Source organism: Thalassophryne amazonica, chromosome 2 (assembly GCF_902500255.1).
Source record: "Thalassophryne amazonica chromosome 2, fThaAma1.1, whole genome shotgun sequence".
Taxonomy (NCBI): domain Eukaryota; kingdom Metazoa; phylum Chordata; class Actinopteri; order Batrachoidiformes; family Batrachoididae; genus Thalassophryne; species Thalassophryne amazonica.
The window spans coordinates 132,763,771-132,785,836 of NC_047104.1; positions in this window are offsets into that span (position 1 = coordinate 132,763,771).

Genomic DNA, 22,066 nt, shown 5'->3' on the forward strand with positions numbered 1-22,066 from the left:
TGATGATGGTGATGAGAGAAATCCAAGCAAATATGTACATGCATGGAACAAAGTGAAACTAGGACCAACTTACAAAATTACTGTTATTTATTGCACCTAAATTTATTTGTTTTTCTCTAAGTATATTTATAGTTTCCTTGAAACTTGGTGGCTTAGTGGTTAGCACTAATGAATCCCAACAAGAAGGTTGTGGGATCGCTTACTGCCCTTTCTGTGAGGAGTTTGCATGTTTTGTTTTGTTTGTTTGTTTATCTTTATTTAACCAGGTTCGTCCCATTGAGATCAAGATCTCTTTTTCAAGTTGAGACCTGGACAGTTACAAAGTTTCCAATTCACCTAATCTGCATGTCTTTTTAAATGTGGGAGGAACCCGGAGCACCCGAAGGAAACCCACGCAAACATGGGGAGAACATGCAAACTCCACGCAGAAAGGCCACAGCTGGGAACTGATTCCATGACCTTCTTGCTGTGAGGCAACAGTGCTAACCACTAAGCCACTGTGCTGCTACAGTATGTTCTCCCCATGTCTGCGTGGGTTTCTTCCCACAGTCAAAAACATGCTTATTTCGGGTCTGCTCCTTTCTCTGACCAAGGCAGTGTCTTTACATCTGGAATTGATCCCCGGTCGCTGGACTGTGGCTGCCCACTGCTCCTAGTGGTTGAATTGTGTCTTAACTGTACTTAGGATGGGTGATATGCAGGGGACAAACTTTGTTGTATGTATGTAAAATGACAATAAAAGCCCTTCTTCTTCTAAAACCTTAAATCATTAATACAGTTTGAAAGAAACTAACAGATTTAGGTTTAACAAATTACTTTGAATTAATTTTCTAAGATAGTTTCACTCTTTTCAGTGTGAATTATGGTAAACTACACAAAAATGAAGTGAAATTCAAAGGCAAAACAAAAGCGTGACTTCAGTAAATCCTATATACATTGAAAAATCCATTTAAATTACATTATGCACAGACTGTCAATGCAACCCAACACCCACATACCCCACTCAAACCACATATCACAGTGGGCTTTAGTGTGTGATACAGCTGGGCTGCGTGCAGACTTTGCTGCATGTTTCAACTTTTGGAAGTTTGACTTCATCTGTCTTAACAGGCGCGCTTGATGAAGTTACTTCATAAAACTGAAACATGTTTCGTCATACCTTGTGAAAATGAAAAGAGCAACCAAAAAAAAAAACAGGGGGGAAGAAAAACCAAACGGACTTGTCACCAGTGATGCCGGTAATTAACCACTTTTTAGTAACGAGTAATCTAACGCGTTAATCTTTCCAAATGAGTAATCAGATTAAAGTTACTTCTCCAAGTCACTGTGCGTTACTATTATTTTTTCATTGTGGGTCGACAGCAGCATTAAACTTGGTCTGTGGGCAGGAGGTCGGGGTTCGACTGAACTACACACTTTAAGCGAGCTGTGAGCTTTTCATCCACGGTTTTTTGCAGCTGCTCGACTCGTCCTCACCTCTTAAAGCGCGGTGATCAGCACACCTGCACTGAGCTTTACAAAGACATTTTTATGCTTTATTTTTCTCCTTTATTTAGAATTCTGAGCTGAGCCGCTCCGTATCGTCTCATTAAAAAGCAGCTGATCCTCCGCGACGCGTCAACAACTAACACTATTTTCCACTCAAATGCACCTAAACTCTCTTTCTGAGGACCACATGATGTGAAAACACAATAAAACTTTTTTACCTGTAAATCTGGTCATGTTTTCTGCATAAATAAATGTTATCCATTCTTTGTGCTCAAACGCCAAAGCAGGGGCGAATCCAGATGGAATGGGGGCGTGGGGGAGGGATGTCCCCCCTCCCCCAACACCCCTGGATTAAAGGTCCAGTTTTGAAGCCTTTTTTTACTACAACTACTAATACTACTTAAAATAATAATAATTTCGACAAGTAAAATATTTAGAGAGAATTTAAATGTTAGAAAAATGCTAGAATGAATTTAATAGTTACATTTATAAACAATGTAGGTTCGAAATTGCAAGTTTTACTGTTACAGTGCTGTCAACAGTTAAATATGAGGTCAAGAAAGAGGTCTTTATTTTACGTTTTATAAAACAAGTATTTATTTTCATTGAAGTCAAGAAAGGGTGACTATAAAGTAAGTTTTGGCAAAACAGGTATCATTGTCATGTTGAGGTGGGTTGTTGTCGGCAGCTGGGGAAAGTAACTAAAAAAGTAACTAGTAATCTAACTTAGTTACTTTTACAATTGAGTAATCAGTAAAGTAACTAAGTTACTTTTTCAAGGAGTAATCAGTAATCAGTGATTGGCAACACTGCTTGTCATCTTATACAAGTGCAGAAGTAAGAGCAGCCACGACAACCTCGGGCAAGTTTCTACAATGCTGGCCAATTGTGCACATCCTGAGTGTTTAAAGGCATAGTGTGCGTGTCAGCGGTTGTGTATATTCGAGCATATGCCGGCGCTATGTGAATATCAGAATCTGTGAAGGAGCTGGCACTGCACGGAAAGAGTTAGCACCCTTTTTGTGAGCACTTTAGCGAGTGAGTCATTTGTGGAGCGTATACAAGCGGCCACCTGCAGAGAAGCGGGCCGGCTTTAGCTGCCAGATGCCATGCTGGTGATATATTAAAGACGCCGTGTTGTGTTTATCAAACTGTCACAAGTGAGATTATGTTAACTCTATTAATGTATGAGGTTCTGTGTAAAACAGTTTTTGGCAACCCAAAATTAAACGCCTAATGAACCCCAGTATATACATTGGCGCCAGGGGAATAATATCAATATACTAATTTTATCCAGCATTTTCTGAAAGGAGAAGAGCCTGCTTTGATGTGTTTATATGGATTAATAATACACTTTTAGTTCTCTAAATAAGGTGAGTGAATTTCCATGGTGATGTTGAACACGATGAAATTGTGTTTATTACATAACCCCAGAGTCAGACTGATAAATTAAAGGCTTTTGTGCCTGAGACAGATGACCTAAGCTTTCGTGGGCCCTTGCTGTCCTGTTAAAAACTACCACATTTTCCCACCACAGCTAGGAAGCACGCTCTTTAGACCTTGTGAGCATGTTGACAGATCAGTCTGCAGTGATCAGTCTGCAGGTGTAAAGAAAAAAACCCTAATGCAACATAATTTGAAGAGGATGTGCACACATTGTGATGATAAGTCAGGCTGTATTAGCAGCCTTGAACCTTTTTGTCCCTGAACCACAAGTCTTTTGTTGGTGTGTGCTTTGGTGCTTTTGAAGCAAGGCACCATTGATCTGTGAAGTATTTCTGTAGAAGGGGAATTAATGGAATGCTGACAGTCACTGCACACATCAGTGTGACTACTGAGAGTGTCTCACACAAAGCGTGGATTTGCACCTCTGTTATTTGAGATACAGAACATAATCGCCTTAAACAAATCAGAAAAGTTGTAAATTTCCACACGCGCTCCCAAGCCTGACCTACAATGTTCTGTATTTGGACATGTTTTGGGATTTAGTTATAATATCCTTGCCTGTTTCTGGTATTATTCTCTATATTATTATTGTTTCGCTATGTCCTCTGGCTAATTTCCTTAGACGTTAGACTGTGTTTGGTGATTTTACTTTGATGTCTCTTCCATGTTCCCTTCATGTAGTGCTACTTCCAGTTTGTGGGCTTCTAAGTTCAGGTGTCTTTGTTTGCCTTTAGAACCACCACTAGAGTGTTTTTTTATCGCCAGATTGTCTAGGTTCATCCCGCTCTTAAGTGTACTAATTTCCAGTGTTTTTCTAGTGTTCTGCCTCTCTGTTACAGACCTGCACTGCCATTTTGAGTTTCCTTTTTGCGTGCTGTCTTGGATTTGTTCGCCTGGTATGATAAATCTCCCCCCGGGGGGAGGCCCAGCTGTCAGGGGCCAACCGAAAATCCACGGCGCTTTGGTATCTCTTTGTCTAGGCAGGATTCTGACTTAGAGGCGTTCAGTCATAATTCCACAGATGGTAGCTTCGCACCATTGGCTCCTCAGCCAAACACATACACATCACTGCATCCACCAGTCCACTGAACTGCCATGAGTCCTGGATAGTAACCACCCAGACAAACAATCAGTTCATTCCCACCTCTCAAAAATAGTCATCTATCTGCCTCAGCTAGGTGAAACATGAGGATCCCCTTGGTCTTTTCCAGTCTCTACAGTCCTCAACCTTGGGGCACCTGCATGCTGAATCATGCCCAGAGAGGCAGGCACACTATGCAAGTGATTATCCTCAGTTGAGTAACTCCCTCTAAGTAACTGTTTGTTTGACATACAGTCATTCCAGCAGTCATTCCTTCATGACAAGAAGGGCGGAAGGTGCAAACACCCCATCATCTCACGAGACAAACAGATACCTAAATCATTCCAGTGGTAGTAATGGATCCTCCAAATTGGCCTGGTACCAAAGACATCCAGTCATCATCTTAAGACACTGGTTAGTGTCCAACTTTTACAACTATACACTGAGATAGGAAGCACCAGAACCCTAAAGACTTGGAACTTGGACCAGACCTGCAAAGGTATTAGCATCACCAAACACATCTGTCCAGCAACTTCATGACTCCATAAGCTCTTCTCTAGCTTCTGACCTCAAAGGCCAAAGACCAAGAGACATGAACATCGCTGCCAACATAAGTGATTCTCTCTACAAGTCTGACACTTCCACCAAATAGTACATATTTGTGATGGCTGAGTCCATAAAGTCATTGAAAGCCTGAATCTTCACAAACCCAAACACTCAGACTCCTTTCTCAACTGGTGCAATCAGGGTATCCATGGATTCTGTAAATATCAATGAATATCCATGAAGGCAAGGTCAGTCATCCTTTCTTTATCATCATAGCAGTCAAATTCTTGAAAGGGTAGTTGTAAAACAGCTAACTGATCATCTGCAGAGGAATGGTCTATTTGAAGAGTTTCAGTCAGGTTTTAGAATTCATCATAGTACAGAAACAGCATTAGTGAAGGTTGCAAATGATCTTCTTATGGCCTCGGACAGTGGACTCATCTCTGTGCTTGTTCTGTTAGACCTCAGTGCTGCTTTTGATACTGTTGACCATAAAATTTTATTACAGAGATTAGAGCATGCCATAGGTATTAAAGGCACTGCGCTGTGGTGGTTTGAATCATATTTGTCTAATAGATTACAATTTGTTCATGTAAATGGGGAATCTTCTTCACAGACTAAAGTTAATTATGGAGTTCCACAAGGTTCTGTGCTAGGACCAATTTTATTCACTTTATACATGCTTCCCTTAGGCAGTATTATTAGACGGTATTGCTTAAATTTTCATTGTTACGCAGATGATACCCAGCTTTATCTATCCATGAAGCCAGAGGACACACACCAATTAGCTAAACTGCAGGATTGTCTTACAGACATAAAGACATGGATGACCTCTAATTTCCTGCTTTTAAACTCAGATAAAACTGAAGTTATTGTACTTGGCCCCACAAATCTTAGAAACATGGTGTCTAACCAGATCCTTACTCTGGATGGCATTACCCTGACCTCTAGTAATACTGTGAGAAATCTTGGAGTCATTTTTGATCAGGATATGTCATTCAAAGCGCATATTAAACAAATATGTAGGACTGCTTTTTTGCATTTACGCAATATCTCTAAAATTAGAAAGGTCTTGTCTCAGAGTGATGCTGAAAAACTAATTCATGCATTTATTTCCTCTAGGCTGGACTATTGTAATTCATTATTATCAGGTTGTCCTAAAAGTTCCCTAAAAAGCCTTCAGTTAATTCAAAATGCTGCAGCTAGAGTACTAACGGGGACTAGAAGGAGAGAGCATATCTCACCCATATTGGCCTCTCTTCATTGGCTTCCTGTTAATTCTAGAATAGAATTTAAAATTCTTCTTCTTACTTATAAGGTTTTGAATAACCAGGTCCCATCTTATCTTAGGGACCTCGTAGTACCATATCACCCCAATAGAGCGCTTCGCTCTCAGACTGCAGGCTTACTTGTAGTTCCTAGGGTTTGTAAGAGTAGAATGGGAGGCAGAGCCTTCAGCTTTCAGGCTCCTCTCCTGTGGAACCAGCTCCCAATTCAGATCAGGGAGACAGACACCCTCTCTACTTTTAAGATTAGGCTTAAAACTTTCCTTTTTGCTAAAGCTTATAGTTAGGGCTGGATCAGGTGACCCTGAACCATCCCTTAGTTATGCTGCTATAGACGTAGACTGCTGGGGGGTTCCCATGATGCACTGTTTCTTTCTCTTTTTGCTCTGTATGCACCACTCTGCATTTAATCATTAGTGATCGATCTCTGCTCCCCTCCACAGCATGTCTTTTTCCTGGTTCTCTCCCTCAGCCCCAACCAGTCCCAGCAGAAGACTGCCCCTCCCTGAGCCTGGTTCTGCTGGAGGTTTCTTCCTGTTAAAAGGGAGTTTTTCCTTCCCACTGTAGCCAAGTGCTTGCTCATAGGGGGTCGTTTTGACCGTTGGGGTTTTACATAATTATTGTATGGCCTTGCCTTACAATATAAAGCGCCTTGGGGCAACTGTTTGTTGTGATTTGGCACTATATAAAAAAAAATTGATTGGATTGATTGATAGCAGTCCCTTGGTGGTGAGGAAGACTGTCTCTTGATTGATTCCTGCAGGGGATGGTAGATGCTGAGATGACTGAATAGGCACAGTCTTGATATGCACTGTTTCAGACAGATGCTGCACGTGGTTTCTGCAGGAAGCTTCTGCTGATCAGGACCTTTTGCTCTCTCTCCTTTCTCTTTCTCCTCTTCTCCTTTGTGTTGTTTGTCCACATTTTTTAGAAGACTTCCACTCCCACTTGGATCATTACTCACCAGCTGGCTTTATCCCTCGCTTGTTCTGTTGTTTAAAAGATGTTTGTGAAGCCGGGCAAAGGCAGTTCCTGCACACTTGAGTCTGTGTTGGATCTCGTCATCAATGTCAGCGTTTGATGACACGTGGGTGCCCAGGTATGGAAAGTGGGTCACGTTCTCCAGGGCCTGTCCATGCAGTTTTACAGCAGGAATCTTTGGATTGACCATATTGGGTGGAAGCTGATATAGGGCCTGTGTCTTCTTCAGGTTGATGTGAAGCCAAAGTTTGATGTAGGCTTTGTTGAAGGTTTCAAGGATTTTTTTGAAGATGTTCTTGAATAAAGGATGACTCGCTGCTGCCGTTGGCATACTGGATGTCCAGGAGTGAAGTGGTGGTAATTTTCTTCTTGGCTCTCAGTCAGCTGAAGTTGAAAAGTGTTCCATTCTTTCTGTACACATTATCAGTTAATGGTGGCACCTTGTCCTTGATCAGGTGAAAGATTGTTGCCACAAAGATGATGAAGAGTGTAGAGGCGATGAATATCGAAGGCTTCAGTTTTTGTGTGATTCACCAGAACGGTGGGAGACATGTCATCGTGGTGATGCCGAATTTCTCCAGACAGGCTGTTTTGCTCAGGATCAACCACAGAAGTGGGTGTGACACACTGTTGAACACCTTTGTCAAGTCAGTGAAGGTGAGATACAATGGTTAGTGTTGCATTTGACAGTTTTCTTGCAATTGGTGGACAGTGAAAATCATAAGGTTGTAAGTCACTGAAAGTTTCAGGAAGGATGCTTTCTGCTAGTGGTGTTAGATGGTTGTTGGCAATACAATACAAGTGTAGATGACCCATGATCATAGACTTCAAGTCATGAAATAACATGAATGAAGCAGTGTGCTCTTATCTGCTGGCCCGGCGTGTCTGGCCGGGCCTATGTGCGTGCCCAGCTGGCCCCGTGTGTCCACTGAGCAGCGTGGCAAAGAACACTACGTCATGTAGACCATAGCTGACATGACATTCAGATCGCCAGCTGAGTGTACACATGATCAGACGGTCCTTTTCACCTGGCACAGCCTGCCGATGTGCGCGCTGATGGTCGCTCCAGCCCATTGCAAAGGCGATATACGTTTTTATGTATTTCCACATGTACTGTGAGCATATCATAGATAGGAACCAATGTGTGTATGTAGAGATCGGGTGGGACACATTTAGAGGACGGCCCTATAAGAAGGAATGAGCTGTGTCAAGTTATGTGAATAAAGCTTCAGGCCAAGAGCTATAAATGTCTCCTGACTTACTGGCATATGCATGCATGGTTAGACATGATAGAACATGGTGTCAGAAGCCAAGAAGCCCATCTCAAGCGAAGATTGGAAGATGAGGTCAGAGAGAAGTAGCAGTTTTTAGCGCTACATGTGAGGGAAGCTAATCACATGCTAATAAGCTATTAGCGCGACAGAAAAGTTCAGGGGACGGCGCGGAAATGATGGATTCCCTATTTTCAATCAACCCACCTAAAAACTGATTTCAGTGACTACTCATTGTGGCCCAACTGGATCCGCCATTTTGAAAGGTTTCGTGTGGTGGCAGGACTCGACGGCAAAGATGAGAGTTATCAAGTAAATTCTCTGGTGTACACAATGGGAGACAAGGCAGATGACATTTTGACCATGCTAGGGTTGAGTGAAGATGAGCTTAAAAAGTACACAAGTGTAAAAGAAGCCTTCAATAAGCACTTTATTGGCAAACAGAATGTGATATATGAGAGAGCATGTTTTAACAAAAGATGCCAAGAACCAGGGGAATCAGTCGAATCATTCATTTCTGCAGTCTATAAATTAGCCGAAAACTGCCAGTATGGACCACTGCAGGATGAAATGATAAGAGATAGGCTAGTGGTGGGCATACAGTACCACGGCCTGTCAGAGAAACTGCAGATGGATAGTGGATTAACACTGGAGAAGGCAGTGCAACAAATAAGACAGCATGAAGAGATAAAGAAACAGCAACCAGTCGTGAGAGAGACAAATGTTAAGGACATTAAAGAGGCAAATGTGGATTCATTAAAATTTAAGAAAAGAACATTCAAAGACAACCAAGAACGAAAACAATTTGAAACAAAGAGTCAGAGTGACAACCAAAAAGGATACAAGTACTGTGGGCGCTGTGGCAAATCACCTGCACACCCCAAAAACAACTGTGCTGCACGAGACGCCGAGTGCAGAAAGTGTAGAAAAAAGGGACATTTCGGAGCTGTGTGCAGATCAGGCAGAGTTGGAGCCGTCTTGGAGGACGAAGACAACACATTGTTTTTAGGAGCAGTGTTGGCAGGAGAACGGCCCAACAACTGGAAAAAGACACTTGAGATAAATGGTAAAGATGTGACTTTTAAACTGGATACAGGGGCGGACATAACAGTGATACCTGCTGTCACCTACTCCAGAGATCTTCATGGTCCACTCACAAGAGCAGAGAAACCCCTGTGCGGTCCCAGTGGAGAAGCCCTAAAAGTAAGAGGTCAGTTTAACGCTGTCATGAAATACAAAGATTAAAAAATTACAACGCAGCCAGTTTATGTCATACAGAGACTGTCTACTCCTTTGCTTGGATTCCCAGTTATTGCAGCATTAGGCCTGCTGCACCCTGTAGACAGTGTTAAAGAACTGGAGAAAGACATGAAAGATCAGTACCCGAATGTCTTTACGGGGTTAGGCCTCCTTAAAGGGGAGTACAAAATAAAACTGAAAGAAGGCACTAAACCGTATGCAATGCCACTTCCACGACGAGTCCCACTGCCTTTATATGACAAGGTGAAGGCAGAGCTTGAGAGAATGGTGAAAATGGGGGTAATTGAGGAACCAACAGAGTGGTGTGCTGGAATGGTGGTGGCCACTAAGCCCAATGAAAAGGTCAGGATTTGCTCGGATTTGACTCACCTAAATGAGCACATTTGCAGAGAATGGAACATACTCCCTGCTGTGGATGAAATGTTGGCTAAGTTTGCTGGTGCAACTGTCTTCACAAAACTGGATGCTACTGCAGGATTCTAGCAGGTACTGCTACACCCAGAGTCAGTCCCTTTGACCACATTTATCACCCCGTTTGGAAGGTCCATCCATCCATCAATCCATCCATTTTCTTCCGCTTTATCCAGAGTCGGGTTGCGGGGGCAGCAGCTCAAGCAAAGCCGCCCAGACCTCCTGATCCACACACACCTCCCCCAGGTCCTCCGGGGGAACCCCAAGGCGTTCCCAAGCCAGGCGAGAGATGTAGTCCCTCTAGCGTGTCCTGGGTCTTCCCCGGGGCCTCCTCCCAATGGGACGTGCCCGGAACACCTCTCCAGCGAGGCATCAAGGAGGCATCCGGAAAAGATGCCCGAGCCACCTCAACTGACTCCTTTCAAAGTGGAGGAGCAGCGGCTCGACTCCAAGCTCCTCCCGAGTGACCGAGCTCCTCACTCTATCTCTAAGGGAGCGCCCAGCCACCCTGCGGAGGAAACTCATCTCGGCTGCTTGTACTCGCGATCTCGTTCTTTCGGTCATGAGCCAAATCTCATGACCATAGGTGAGGATCGGAACGTAGATCGATCGGTAAATCAAGAGCTTTGCCCCCTTACTCAGCTCTCTCTTCACCACTACGGTCTGATACAGCGACTGCATCACTGCAGATGCTTGCACCGATCCGTCTATCGATCTCACGCTCCATCTGTCCCTCACTCGTGAACAAGACCCCGAGATACTTAAACTCCTCCACTTGAGGCAAGGGCACTCCACCGACCTGAAGAGGGCAAAGCACGTTTTTCCAGTCGAGAACCATGGCCTCAGATTTGGAGGTGCTGATTTTCATCCCGGACGCTTCACACTCGGCTGCAAACCGCCTCAGTGCACAATGAAGGTCCTGATTTGACGAAGCCAACAGAACCACATTGTCCGCAAACAGCAGAGATGAGATTCTGTGGTTCCCAAACCAGACCCCCTCTACACCCTGGCTGTGTCTAGAAATTCTGTCCATAAAAATAATGAACAGAACCGGTGACAAATGTCCACATGTCCACATGTGTTTTGTGGATCTGGAGAAGGAGTTCGACCGTGTCCCTCGGGGCACCCTGTGGGGGGTGCTCCGGGAGTACGGGGTCCGGGGTCCTTTGCTAAGGGCTATCCGGTCCCTGTACGACCGCAGCAGGAGCTTGGTTCGCATTGCCGGTAGTAAGTCAAACCTGTTTCCAGTGCACGCTGGCCTCCGCCAGGGCTGCCCTTTGTCACCGGTTCTGTTTCGTTTGGAAGGTTTTGCTACAAAAGGTTGCCGTTCGGAATCTTGTCAGCACCTGAACATTTTCAAAAGAGACTGACCTAGATGCTGTCGGACCTGAGGGGACAGTGTGTCATGCATACGACATACTGGTTTTTGGATCCACTCATGAACAGCACGATCAGAGACTGCACAGAGTGTTAGAGCGGCTCCAGTAGGAGGGGCTGACTCTCAACAATGATAAATGCCAGTTTGCGGTGGAAAAAGTAATGCTTTTGGGTCACATGGTCACAGCCCAGGGCATTGAAGCAGACCCTGACAAAATCAAAGCGATAAAGGCGATGCCTATACCAAAAGATGCTGCAGATGTGAAAAGATTTGTGGGCATGGTGAACTACGTTGGAAAGTTTTCCCCACGCATAGCTAAGCTCACACAGACACTGAGAGAGCTCCTCAAAGCAGACACCACCTGAGAATGGGGAACAGCACAGTAGAGGGCCTTTGATGAGTTACGACAGGAACTAAGCTCACCCGCAGTCCTGGCCCAGTACTGTCTAAACAGAGAGACAAAAGTTGCTGCATACACTTCATCCTTCGGCTTAGGTGGGGTCCTGTCCCAAAAGCAACCCACAGGTGAATGGCGTCCAGTAGCTTTCATTTCACGCAGCATGACTAATGCAGAGTTTAGATATGCCCAAATCGAAAAAGAGGCACTTGCGCTGACCTGGGCATGTGAACGGTTTCAGTCTTATGGTAGGAATGAACTTTTTGATTCAAACCGATCATACGCCTCTCATTTCTCTACTAGGCAGCAGAGCTCTGGATGACCTGCCACCTCATGTTCTGAGGTTTCAATTATGACTGCTTTGATTCACATAAAAAATAGAACATGTTCCAGGAAAGAACTTGATCACAGCGGATGCATTGTCCAGAGCACCGATACAAGTTCCGCACACAACACAGAACAAGCAGTTGGAAGAACATGTATGCGTGTCTGTTAACCAGATTTTGCAACAGTTGCCAGCATCAGAAAGCAGGCTTGCACAAATCAAACAGGCACAAGAAATGGACAGTACATGCAAAAACTAAAAGAACTGGTTCAAAAAGGATGGCCAGTAAGCAGGAAGGCACTCCCACCTGAACTTCAAGTGTATTGGCAGTACCACCAAGATCTACTCTTGGTAGATGGACTATTAATGAAAAGTGAAAGATTTATTATCCCAGTTAACAAACAGGAGGAAATGCTCAATATGGTACACCAAGGTCACCAGGGCATGTCAAAATGTATTGCCAAAGCACAACAGTCCATATGGTGGCCTGGTCTGACAAAACAAATCAAACTCAAAGTTGAAAACTGTACGGTGTGTGCGCGGGAGGTTCACAGTGCACCAGAGTCTCTTATGACGACACAACTTCCTGGCAGCGGATCTGTTCCAGTGGAATCGTGCCATGTACCTGGTCGTGATAGATTACTTTTCCTGCTACACTGAAGTAGCCAACCGCACACCCACTACTGTGGTCCCAGTTATCAACAAGTTGAAAGCCATTTTTGCAAAGCATGGGGTCCCGGAAACCCTGGCCCCCAGTTTTCAGCGACTAAGTTTGCTGCCTTTGCCAGGGACTATGATTTCAAGCACATCACGACAAGTCCCCACTATCCTCAAAGTAACGGGGAAGCAGAGAGGGCTGTACGGATGGCAAAAACCCTTTTAAAGAAGGGGGAAGATCTGCATAAGGCTCTTAAGGCATACAGAACCACACTAGATGTCTTAGAACGACCAGGTTGCACATCCAGGTGATCCCTGACCCCACAGTCACCAGGTCAGGGCGGGTGGTTCGTGCCCCGCAGAGACTGGATTTATGATAATCGTAATAAGTTTGTCATACTTGTTACAGTTGTTGTTAAAAAAAGCTGTTACAAAATAATGTTAAAAGAATGTTCAATTGAGGTTAATTGTTAAGTGTTCAGTGTGGTTATACATTGCAGAAGAAAGGACAGTTAAAAGTAAAGAAGTAAAAGGCTCTGGAGAGAAAAAAAAAGGAACATACAAGGACTCTAAGCTAAAAGGGAGAGATGTACTGTCAGCATATCATAGATAGTAACCAATGTGTGTATGTAGAGATCGGGTGGGACACATTTAGAGGACGGACCTATATGAAGGAATGAGCGGTGTCAAGTTATGTGAATAAAGCTTCAGGCCAAGAGCTATAAGTGTCTCCTGAATTACTGGCACATGCATGCATGGTTAGACATAATAAAATACCACATGAGGACAGCAAGCACACGTACGCACCTCACGGTGTAGAGTTGTAAGGTCATGTCTTTCAGAACACGGTATGTGTTCTCCAGCTGTGACTTCCAGGTCCAGAGATCTGAACAGCAGCTGCTCACGAGGACCACAGAGCAAAGTGTCACTCTGTTTCTGTGTTCTGTGATTATTTACTTTAGTTATTTGTTAAGTAATTGTGTATGTAGTTATTGTAGTAATTATTTATATACTTATCCTAGCTCTTTTCTCTGTGTTTTTAATCAGGGAGTGGCTGGCCAGTGATCAGCTGAGAGGTGCCTTACCGTGCTGTGTGTGCTCAGACATGACTGGCTGGTCCCCATGTGATGTTGTCTGTACATAAATATCAGAATGTCATGCAAGTGTGCCCCCCCCCCACACACACACACACATGCACGCAACACACGTCCAGGTACATACGCATGCCACATGTGTTGAGGGAGGATCCAACACACTGGCATGCCACGTGTGTGTGTGGGGAGGTTTGGCACAGTGTGTTGCTTGGCAATGCCACACTCGTGGGGCACTTAGACAATTTTCACAGACAGCTTGAATGTGGTCATCTGCTCTCTACTCTCATGCCGGGAATGCGAATAGCCCTGCCTTTTCTAAGTGCCCAGTGAGTGGTGTTAGATTTTCATGTGTGGCACCTGGAATTTGGCCAACACCTGCCAAGAGGGGGATTGAATGGGCACTTGCAGGGCACTTGCTGTCTTTCGGCCGCTTGTTTGCGTGAATGGTTGTGCCAACAGGTGTATGAGGCGTTTGAGGTGGCTCCGATTTTTCACGAGTGGCAATTCCTCCTTTGTCTGCCATTCTGCCTCAATCGTGTTATGTGTGAAGGGGACCTTACAAGTGTTTGTTTTTTTTTCCCAAATTGTTTAAACATGTTAAAATGATGTCTTTTTAATCTAGGCATCCAGCGTAAATGATTTTGCATGTGCTTTGATCACTGACAATTTCAGAAATTTAATATCTTCTGTAGTAAATGTTTTCACAGGATTTCTTATATGAAATAAGTGAGATATGATGATGAAGCTGTTAATGAGTCAGCTACATGAGCCTGGTCTACAGGCCTGACACAAGTCTGACATGCATATTGAGGACTATCGGTGCTGTTGACATCATACTGTTTTTGGTGACAGTCTGCCTGAAAAACATGTTTGGTTTGTTTAATTAGATATTTTTGGTCTTGTGCCCATTAAATCAGCTTCAGTGAAATTTTTCACACCTCCAGCAGTTGTGATGTGTTGACAGGTTGAAGAAATAAATCCATGCTTTCGTGCCTTTTGTGTAGATTCTGCAACTCCTTCTTGACTCACCTCATCCAAGGAGCTGAAATTTGAGTTCACATGAGTTCAAGTCACTGTAGCTCATTTTCGAACAAAAACAAACACGTCACTCTGCTGTTCATCTCTTTTCACTGGCTACCAGTGGTGTTTAAAATTAAGTTTGGGTTGTCAGATATCAGAAACTCCATGGTAAAGCCACTGAGGACATATCTGAGTTAATTTGTCCAGGTCTTTCAGATCTGCTATTATGCTTGAGACTGGATGTAATTGTCTGTGGTTAAATAACAACACTACAAGAATTCAAGGTTATAGAGCTGTTTTGACCTACTATGTAATGTATATGTTGGAGGTCAGAGAGCTGCCTCTCTTCTGAACAAGTCAAGCTACACTTCCGGCTATTAAAGATGAAAATCTTGTACCACTGTATGGTCGAAATAGTTCAATTTGTTTAGTTTATATAGCACCAAATCACAACAAAGCTGCCTCAAGGCACTTCACACAAGTAAGGTCTAACCTTTCCAACCCTACCAACCCTAGAGCAAGGACACAGGCAATAGTGGTTAGGAAAAACCTCTGAGGATATTGAGGAAGAAACCTCAAGCAGACCAGACTCAGAAGGGTGACCCACTGCTTAGGCCATTCTACCAAAAAGGTTTACAATACAGAATACAACACAACAACAATTGATGAGAGTCTATGCAGGTGTCCAGTCCACTGTCGGGGGGGTCATTGAGCCACTCATTGTATCTGTTCCTACATCAGACTCCATTCCTTGTCCGTTCCAGATAACATCTAATCCAGTACGTGGATCCAGCCGCGTCTCGGACAGAGAGAAAAAAAACAAAAACAGAATCAGTCGGCCAGAAAAACTACACTCAAGATATAATTTGTCAGCATTAACCAAGTGGAAAGCCAAGTGGTTAATGCACTTGGTTTCAGTTCAGAAGGTTCCGGGTTCAAATCCCACCCCTGCCACATTTCTCCATGTAATGTGGAGTTGCATCAGGAAGGGCATCCGGCGTAAAACTTGTGCCAATTCAACATGCAGATCCACCTTGAATTTGCCGTGGCGAGCCCAAGTGCAAACAAGGGAGCAGCCGAAGGGACTTACTAACCAAGTGGAAAGCAGAAGAAACATTAAGGTTCATTGTCTATACTCCTTTATTCCAATTCGGGGGAGCTCATTTCTTTTGACCCCATACTGACATGCTGGCAATATCACCCAAGTCATCCAGAGGCATACAGTTTTAACTTATGGTTAAAATTTTAACCAAACTAATTTTGGACAAGTTATTTAAATTAACATCACTTCTGAAGTTTTATAAATCAAATAAAATCAAATCAATTTTATTTATATAGCGCCAAATCACAACAAACAGTCGCCCCAAGGCGCTTTATATTGTAAGGCAAAAGCCATACAATAATTACAGAAAAACCCCAACGGTCAAAACGACCCCCAATGAGCAAGCACTTGGCGACAGTGGGAAGGAAAACTCCCTTTTAACAGGAAGAAACCTCCAGCAGAACCAGGCTCAGGGAGGGGCAGTCTTCTGCTGGGACTGGTTGGGGCTGAGGGGAGAGAATCAGGAAAAAGACATGCTGTGGAAGAGAGCAGAGATCAATCACCAATGATTAAAAGCAGAGTGGTGCATACAGAGCAAAAAGAGGTGAATAAAAAGAAACACTGGGTGCATCATGGGAACCCCCCAGCAGTCTAAGTCTATAGCAGCATAACTAAGGGATGGTTCAGGGTCACCTGATCCAGCCCTAACTATAAGCTTTTTCAAAAAAGAAAGTTTTAAGCTTAATCTTAAAAGTAGAGAGGGTGTCTGTCTCCCTAATCCAAATTGGGAGCTGGTTCCACAGGAGAGGAGCCTGAAAGCTGAAGGCTCTGCCTCCCATTCTACTCTTACAAACCCTAGGAACTACAAGTAAGCCTGCAGTCTGAGAGCGAAGCGCTCTATTGGGGTGATATGGTACTATGAGGTCCCGAAGATAAGATGGGACCTGATTATTCAAAACCTTATAAGTAAGAAGAAGAATTTTAAATTCTATTCTGGAATTAACAGGGAGCCAATGAAGAGAAGCCAATATGGGTGAAATATGCTCTCTCCTTCTAGTCCCTGTCAGTACTCTAGCTGCAGCATTTTGAATTAACTGAAGGCTTTTCATGGAACTTTTAGGACAACCTGATAATGAATTACAATAGTCCAGCCTAGAAGAAATAAATGCATGAATTAGTTTTTCAGCATCACTCTGAGACAAGACCTTTCTAATTTTAGAGATACTGCGCAAATGCAAAAAAGCAGTCCTACATATTTGCTTAATATGCGCATTGAAGGACATATCCTGATCAAAAATGACTCCAAGATTTCTCACAGTATTACTGGAGGTCAAGGTAATGCCATCCAGAGTAAGTATCTGATTAGACACCATGTTTCTAAGATTTGTGGGGCCAAGTACAACAACTTCAGTTTTATCTGAATTTAAAAGCAGGAAATTAGAGGTCATCCATGTCTTTATGTCTGAAAGACATTCCTAACTAATTGGTGTGTGTCCTCTGGCTTCATGGATAGATAAAGCTGGGTATCATCTGCGTAACAATGAAAATTTAAGCAATGCTTTCTAATAATACTGTCTAAGGGAAGCATGTATAAAGTGAATAAAATCGGTCCTAGCACAGAACCTTGTGGAACTCCATAATTAACCTTAGTCCATGAAGAAGACTCCCCATTTACATGAAGAAATTGTAATCTATTAGATAAATATGATTCAAACCACTGCAGCGCAGTGCCTTTAATACCTATGGCATGCTCTAATCTCTGTAATAAAATTTTATGGTCAACAGTATAGTTATAAAGTGAAAATATCAGATATATATTTTAGTTTTAAAGTAATGCACTAATTTTGAAGGTTTTAGTGTGGACATGCTGTGTCCAGGTGCATTATGGGTAATCTCAGGACATTCACAACAGAAGAAATGCATTTGAGACGCTCTGATCAGGCTCTATACAGACAACAACATTAAACCCTTTGTATATTTTGCCAAAAATTCTCGTGAATATATTCTCTGGGTTTACAGACATTGTTATTGTGTTTGTTTTATGTAAAAATGCCAGAAGAAGCCCAGGTTGCTTCTCCATTATTTTTTTTCATTTGGAATGCAATCAATTCCTGTTTGCTCGTTAGAGTCCTGTTTATGCCAAACTCTGTCTGTCGTCTTTGTTCCAGAGTAATATATATAAGATGTCTGAAATTCAGTTTGCATTTATTAAATTCCACGCATCTTAAATGTAGCAGACACGGATTATCTGGAATTTTGTTTTGGCAAGTGTTCACTGTCTCTACTGCCATCAACTGGCCAGTAGTGTTCATGGCAGTATGGGCATCTGGACGCCAGTAGATGGTAGTGTTCTATTTAGTTTGACCCTGGTTATATCAGACAGTTGTCAAATAACAACTTGACTTTTTGGCTTTTTGCAAGTGGCTTTTTTTTTACAAATAAAAAAAGGCATATTTTACAAAAGCACATTTATATGTAAACACCAACACACACACCTCACATTAACGTGTTGGTTTTTAGATAATAGAATGAATGAGTCAACCAATCAGTGTTAGCGGAGGCACATTTTACCCATAATCCCTTTGGCATCTGTCTGTGTTTGTTACAAAACTTCAGAATTAGTGCATTATTTAAAATTAAAAGATATATGTTATATTTTAATTTTGTACAAATGACAGAATTGACATTGCCATTGACATTAATGGTATTAAATTAGTGCATTATTTAAAATTAAAAGATATATGTTATATTTTAATTTTGTACAAATGACAGAATTGACATTGCCATTGACATTAATGGTATTAAATTAGTGCATTATTTAAAATTAAAAGATATATGTTATATTTTAATTTTGTACAAATGACAGAATTGACATTGACATTGACATTAATGGTATTAATTTTATTTATAACTCAAAACCATAAGTCAGCACTGCTTTATTTTCCACGACCTCTGCCTCACGGCAGCACTGCTATTGAGTAGAGAGTCGAGCTTCTCTCTTTCTCCCAACTGCTTCATTTCTGGAAGCTATGTAGTAAACAGGAGCTTCCAGCAGTGGGCAGGACGCTCAAAGACAGAAGTGCTGACTCATTGTTTGGGTCTGTGATCACATTTAATGCTACCAGAAGCGACTGTGGTTTTAAAACTCAAAATCAGCTTGTTAGTAGTTGCAAGTGTACCGGAAACAATACTAGAAGTTATTGGTTAGCTGTAGCTTCTGATAAATTTCTGGGTGGTTTATCGGTTTAGCTTTATAAAAGATAACTTTTCAGTTAGCTGATTATCTGTTATTGAATCCTAACTTTTTGGTTACCTGTGCCCACCACTGCACATCATACAGTACACATCATACAGTACTCACCGCACAGCACACATCGTACAGTATACATCTCACAGTACACACTGCATGGTAGGTACACATCACATAGTACACATTGTACAGTGCACATCACATAGTACACACCGCGCAGCACACATTGTACAGTGCACATTGCACAGTACACATCGTACAGTACATACCGTACAGTGCACATTGCACAGTACACATCATACAGTACATACCGTACAGTACACATCATACAGTGCACATCACACAGTACACACCGCGCAGCACACATTGTACAGTGCACATTGCACAGTACACATCGTACAGTACATACCGTACAGTACACATCATACAGTACACATCATACAGTGCACATCACATAGTACACACCCCGCAGCACACATTGTACAGTGCACATTGCACAGTACACATCGTACAGTGCACATTGCACAGTACACATCATACAGTACACACCGCACAGCACACATTGTACAGTGCACATTGCACAGTACACATCATACAGTACACACCCCGCAGCACACATTGTACAGTGCACATTGCACAGTACACATCGTACAGTGCACATTGCACAGTACACATCATACAGTACACACCGCACAGCACACATTGTACAGTGCACATTGCACAGTACACATCATACAGTACACACCGCACAGCACACATTGTACAGTGCACATTGCACAGTACACATCACATAGTACACACCCCGCAGCACACATTGTACAGTGCACATTGCACAGTACACATCGTACAGTGCACATTGCACAGTACACATCATACAGTACACACCCCGCAGCACACATTGTACAGTGCACATTGCACAGTACACATCGTACAGTGCACATTGCACAGTACACATCATACAGTACACACCGCACAGCACACATCACACAGTACACATCGTACAGTACACACCGCACAGCACACATCGTACAGTACACATCATACAGTACACTTCGCCCCGTACACATTGTGCAGTACCAATTACATGGTACACATCGTACAGTACACATCATACAGTACCAATCACACAGTACACATGGTACAGTACACATCGCACAGCACACTTCGTACAGTGTGCATCGTACAGTACACTTCGCTTAGCACACTTCGCCCAGTACACATCGTACAGTACCAATCACACAGTACACATCGTACAGTACACTTCGCCCCGTACACATTGTGCAGTACCAATTACATGGTACACATCGTACAGTACACATCATACAGTACCAATCACACAGTACACATGGTACAGTACACATCGCACAGCACACTTCGTACAGTGTGCATCGTACAGTACACTTCGCTTAGCACACTTCGCCCAGTACACATCGTACAGTACCAATCACACAGTACACATCGTACAGTACCAATCACACAGTACACATCATACAGTACACATCGTACAGTACCAATCAACAGTACACATTGTACAGTACCAATCACACAGTACCAATCACACAGTACACATCATACAGTACACATCGTACAGTACCAATCACACAGTACACATTGTACAGTACACATCGTACAGTACCAATCACACAGTACACATCGTACAGTACACATCGTACAGTACCAATCACACAGTACACATTGTACAGTACCAATCACACAGTACACATCGTACAGTACACATCGTACTGTACCAATCGCACAGTACATATGTTACAGGACACATCGTACAGTACACAAGTGTGGTGCTGCACCATACCCTCATCACAGAGATTGTGCAGTGCTAACACACACACACAACACACACACGTGCTGAGACAGACACACAAACACATACAGACTAATGGACAGATGTATATACAGACATGCACAGTCTCTTTCTCAATCTGTCTGTCTCTCGCTCCCTGTCTTCCACCTCCATGTCTCCTTTCTGTCTCACATTCTACACATTGAAACAGTGACCTCTGATACACAAAGCCATTCTTGTACTGAACAAAAGTATAAACACAACACTTTTGCTTTTGCTCCCATTTTTCATCCCAACACACAGGTGTGGCATATCAAGATGCTGATTAGACAGCATGATTATTGCACAGGTGTGCCTTAGGCTGGCCACAATAAAAGGTCACTCTGAAATTTGCAGTTTTGCTTTACTGGGGTGGGGGGGGGGGGGGGTCAGAAAACCAGTCAGTATCTGGTGTGACCACCATTTGCCTCACGCAGTGCAACACATCTCCTTCACATAGAGTTGATCAGCAGCCAGACGCCATTGAATGTGAGCAATTGCCCACTCAAGTCGGTTACGACAATGAACTGCAGTCTGATCGAGACCCCGATGAGGACGACGAGGATGCAGCTGAGCTTCCCTGAGATTGTTTCTGACAGTTTGTGCAGAAATTCTTTGGCGATGCAAACTGATTGTTGTAGCAGCTGTCTGGGTGGCTGGTCTCAGACAATCTTGGAGCTGAACATGCTGGATGTGGAGGTCTTGGACTGGTGTGGTTACACATGGCCTGCGCTTGTGATGCCAGTTCTCTGAAACGCCTTTGGAGACGACTTATGGTAGAGAAATAAACATTCAATTCACGAGCAACAGCTCTGGTGGACATTCCTGCAGTCAGCATGCAAACTGCATGCCCACTCAAAACTTGCAACATCTGTGGCATTGTGCTGTGTGATGAAACTGAATATTTTAGAGTGGCCTTTTATTGTGGCCAGCCTAAGGCACACCTGTGCAATAATCATGCTGTCTAATCAGCATCTTCATATGCCACACTTGTGAGGTGGGATGGATTATCTCAGCAAAGAAGATGTGCTCACTACAGATTTAGACAGATTTGAGAGAAATAGGTCTTTTGTGTATACAGAAAATGTTTTAGTTCTTAGAGTTCATCTCGTGAAAAATAGGAGCAAAAACAAGTGTTGCGTTTATATTTTTGTTCAGTGTATTACAAACACATAATATAGTATAAGTATGTATAATACTGTACTTTATTATTTCACACATATTCAGATTAAATTATTATACCATACCACCCTTATACATTATTATTATGATTATTAATGTTATTATTGGTGT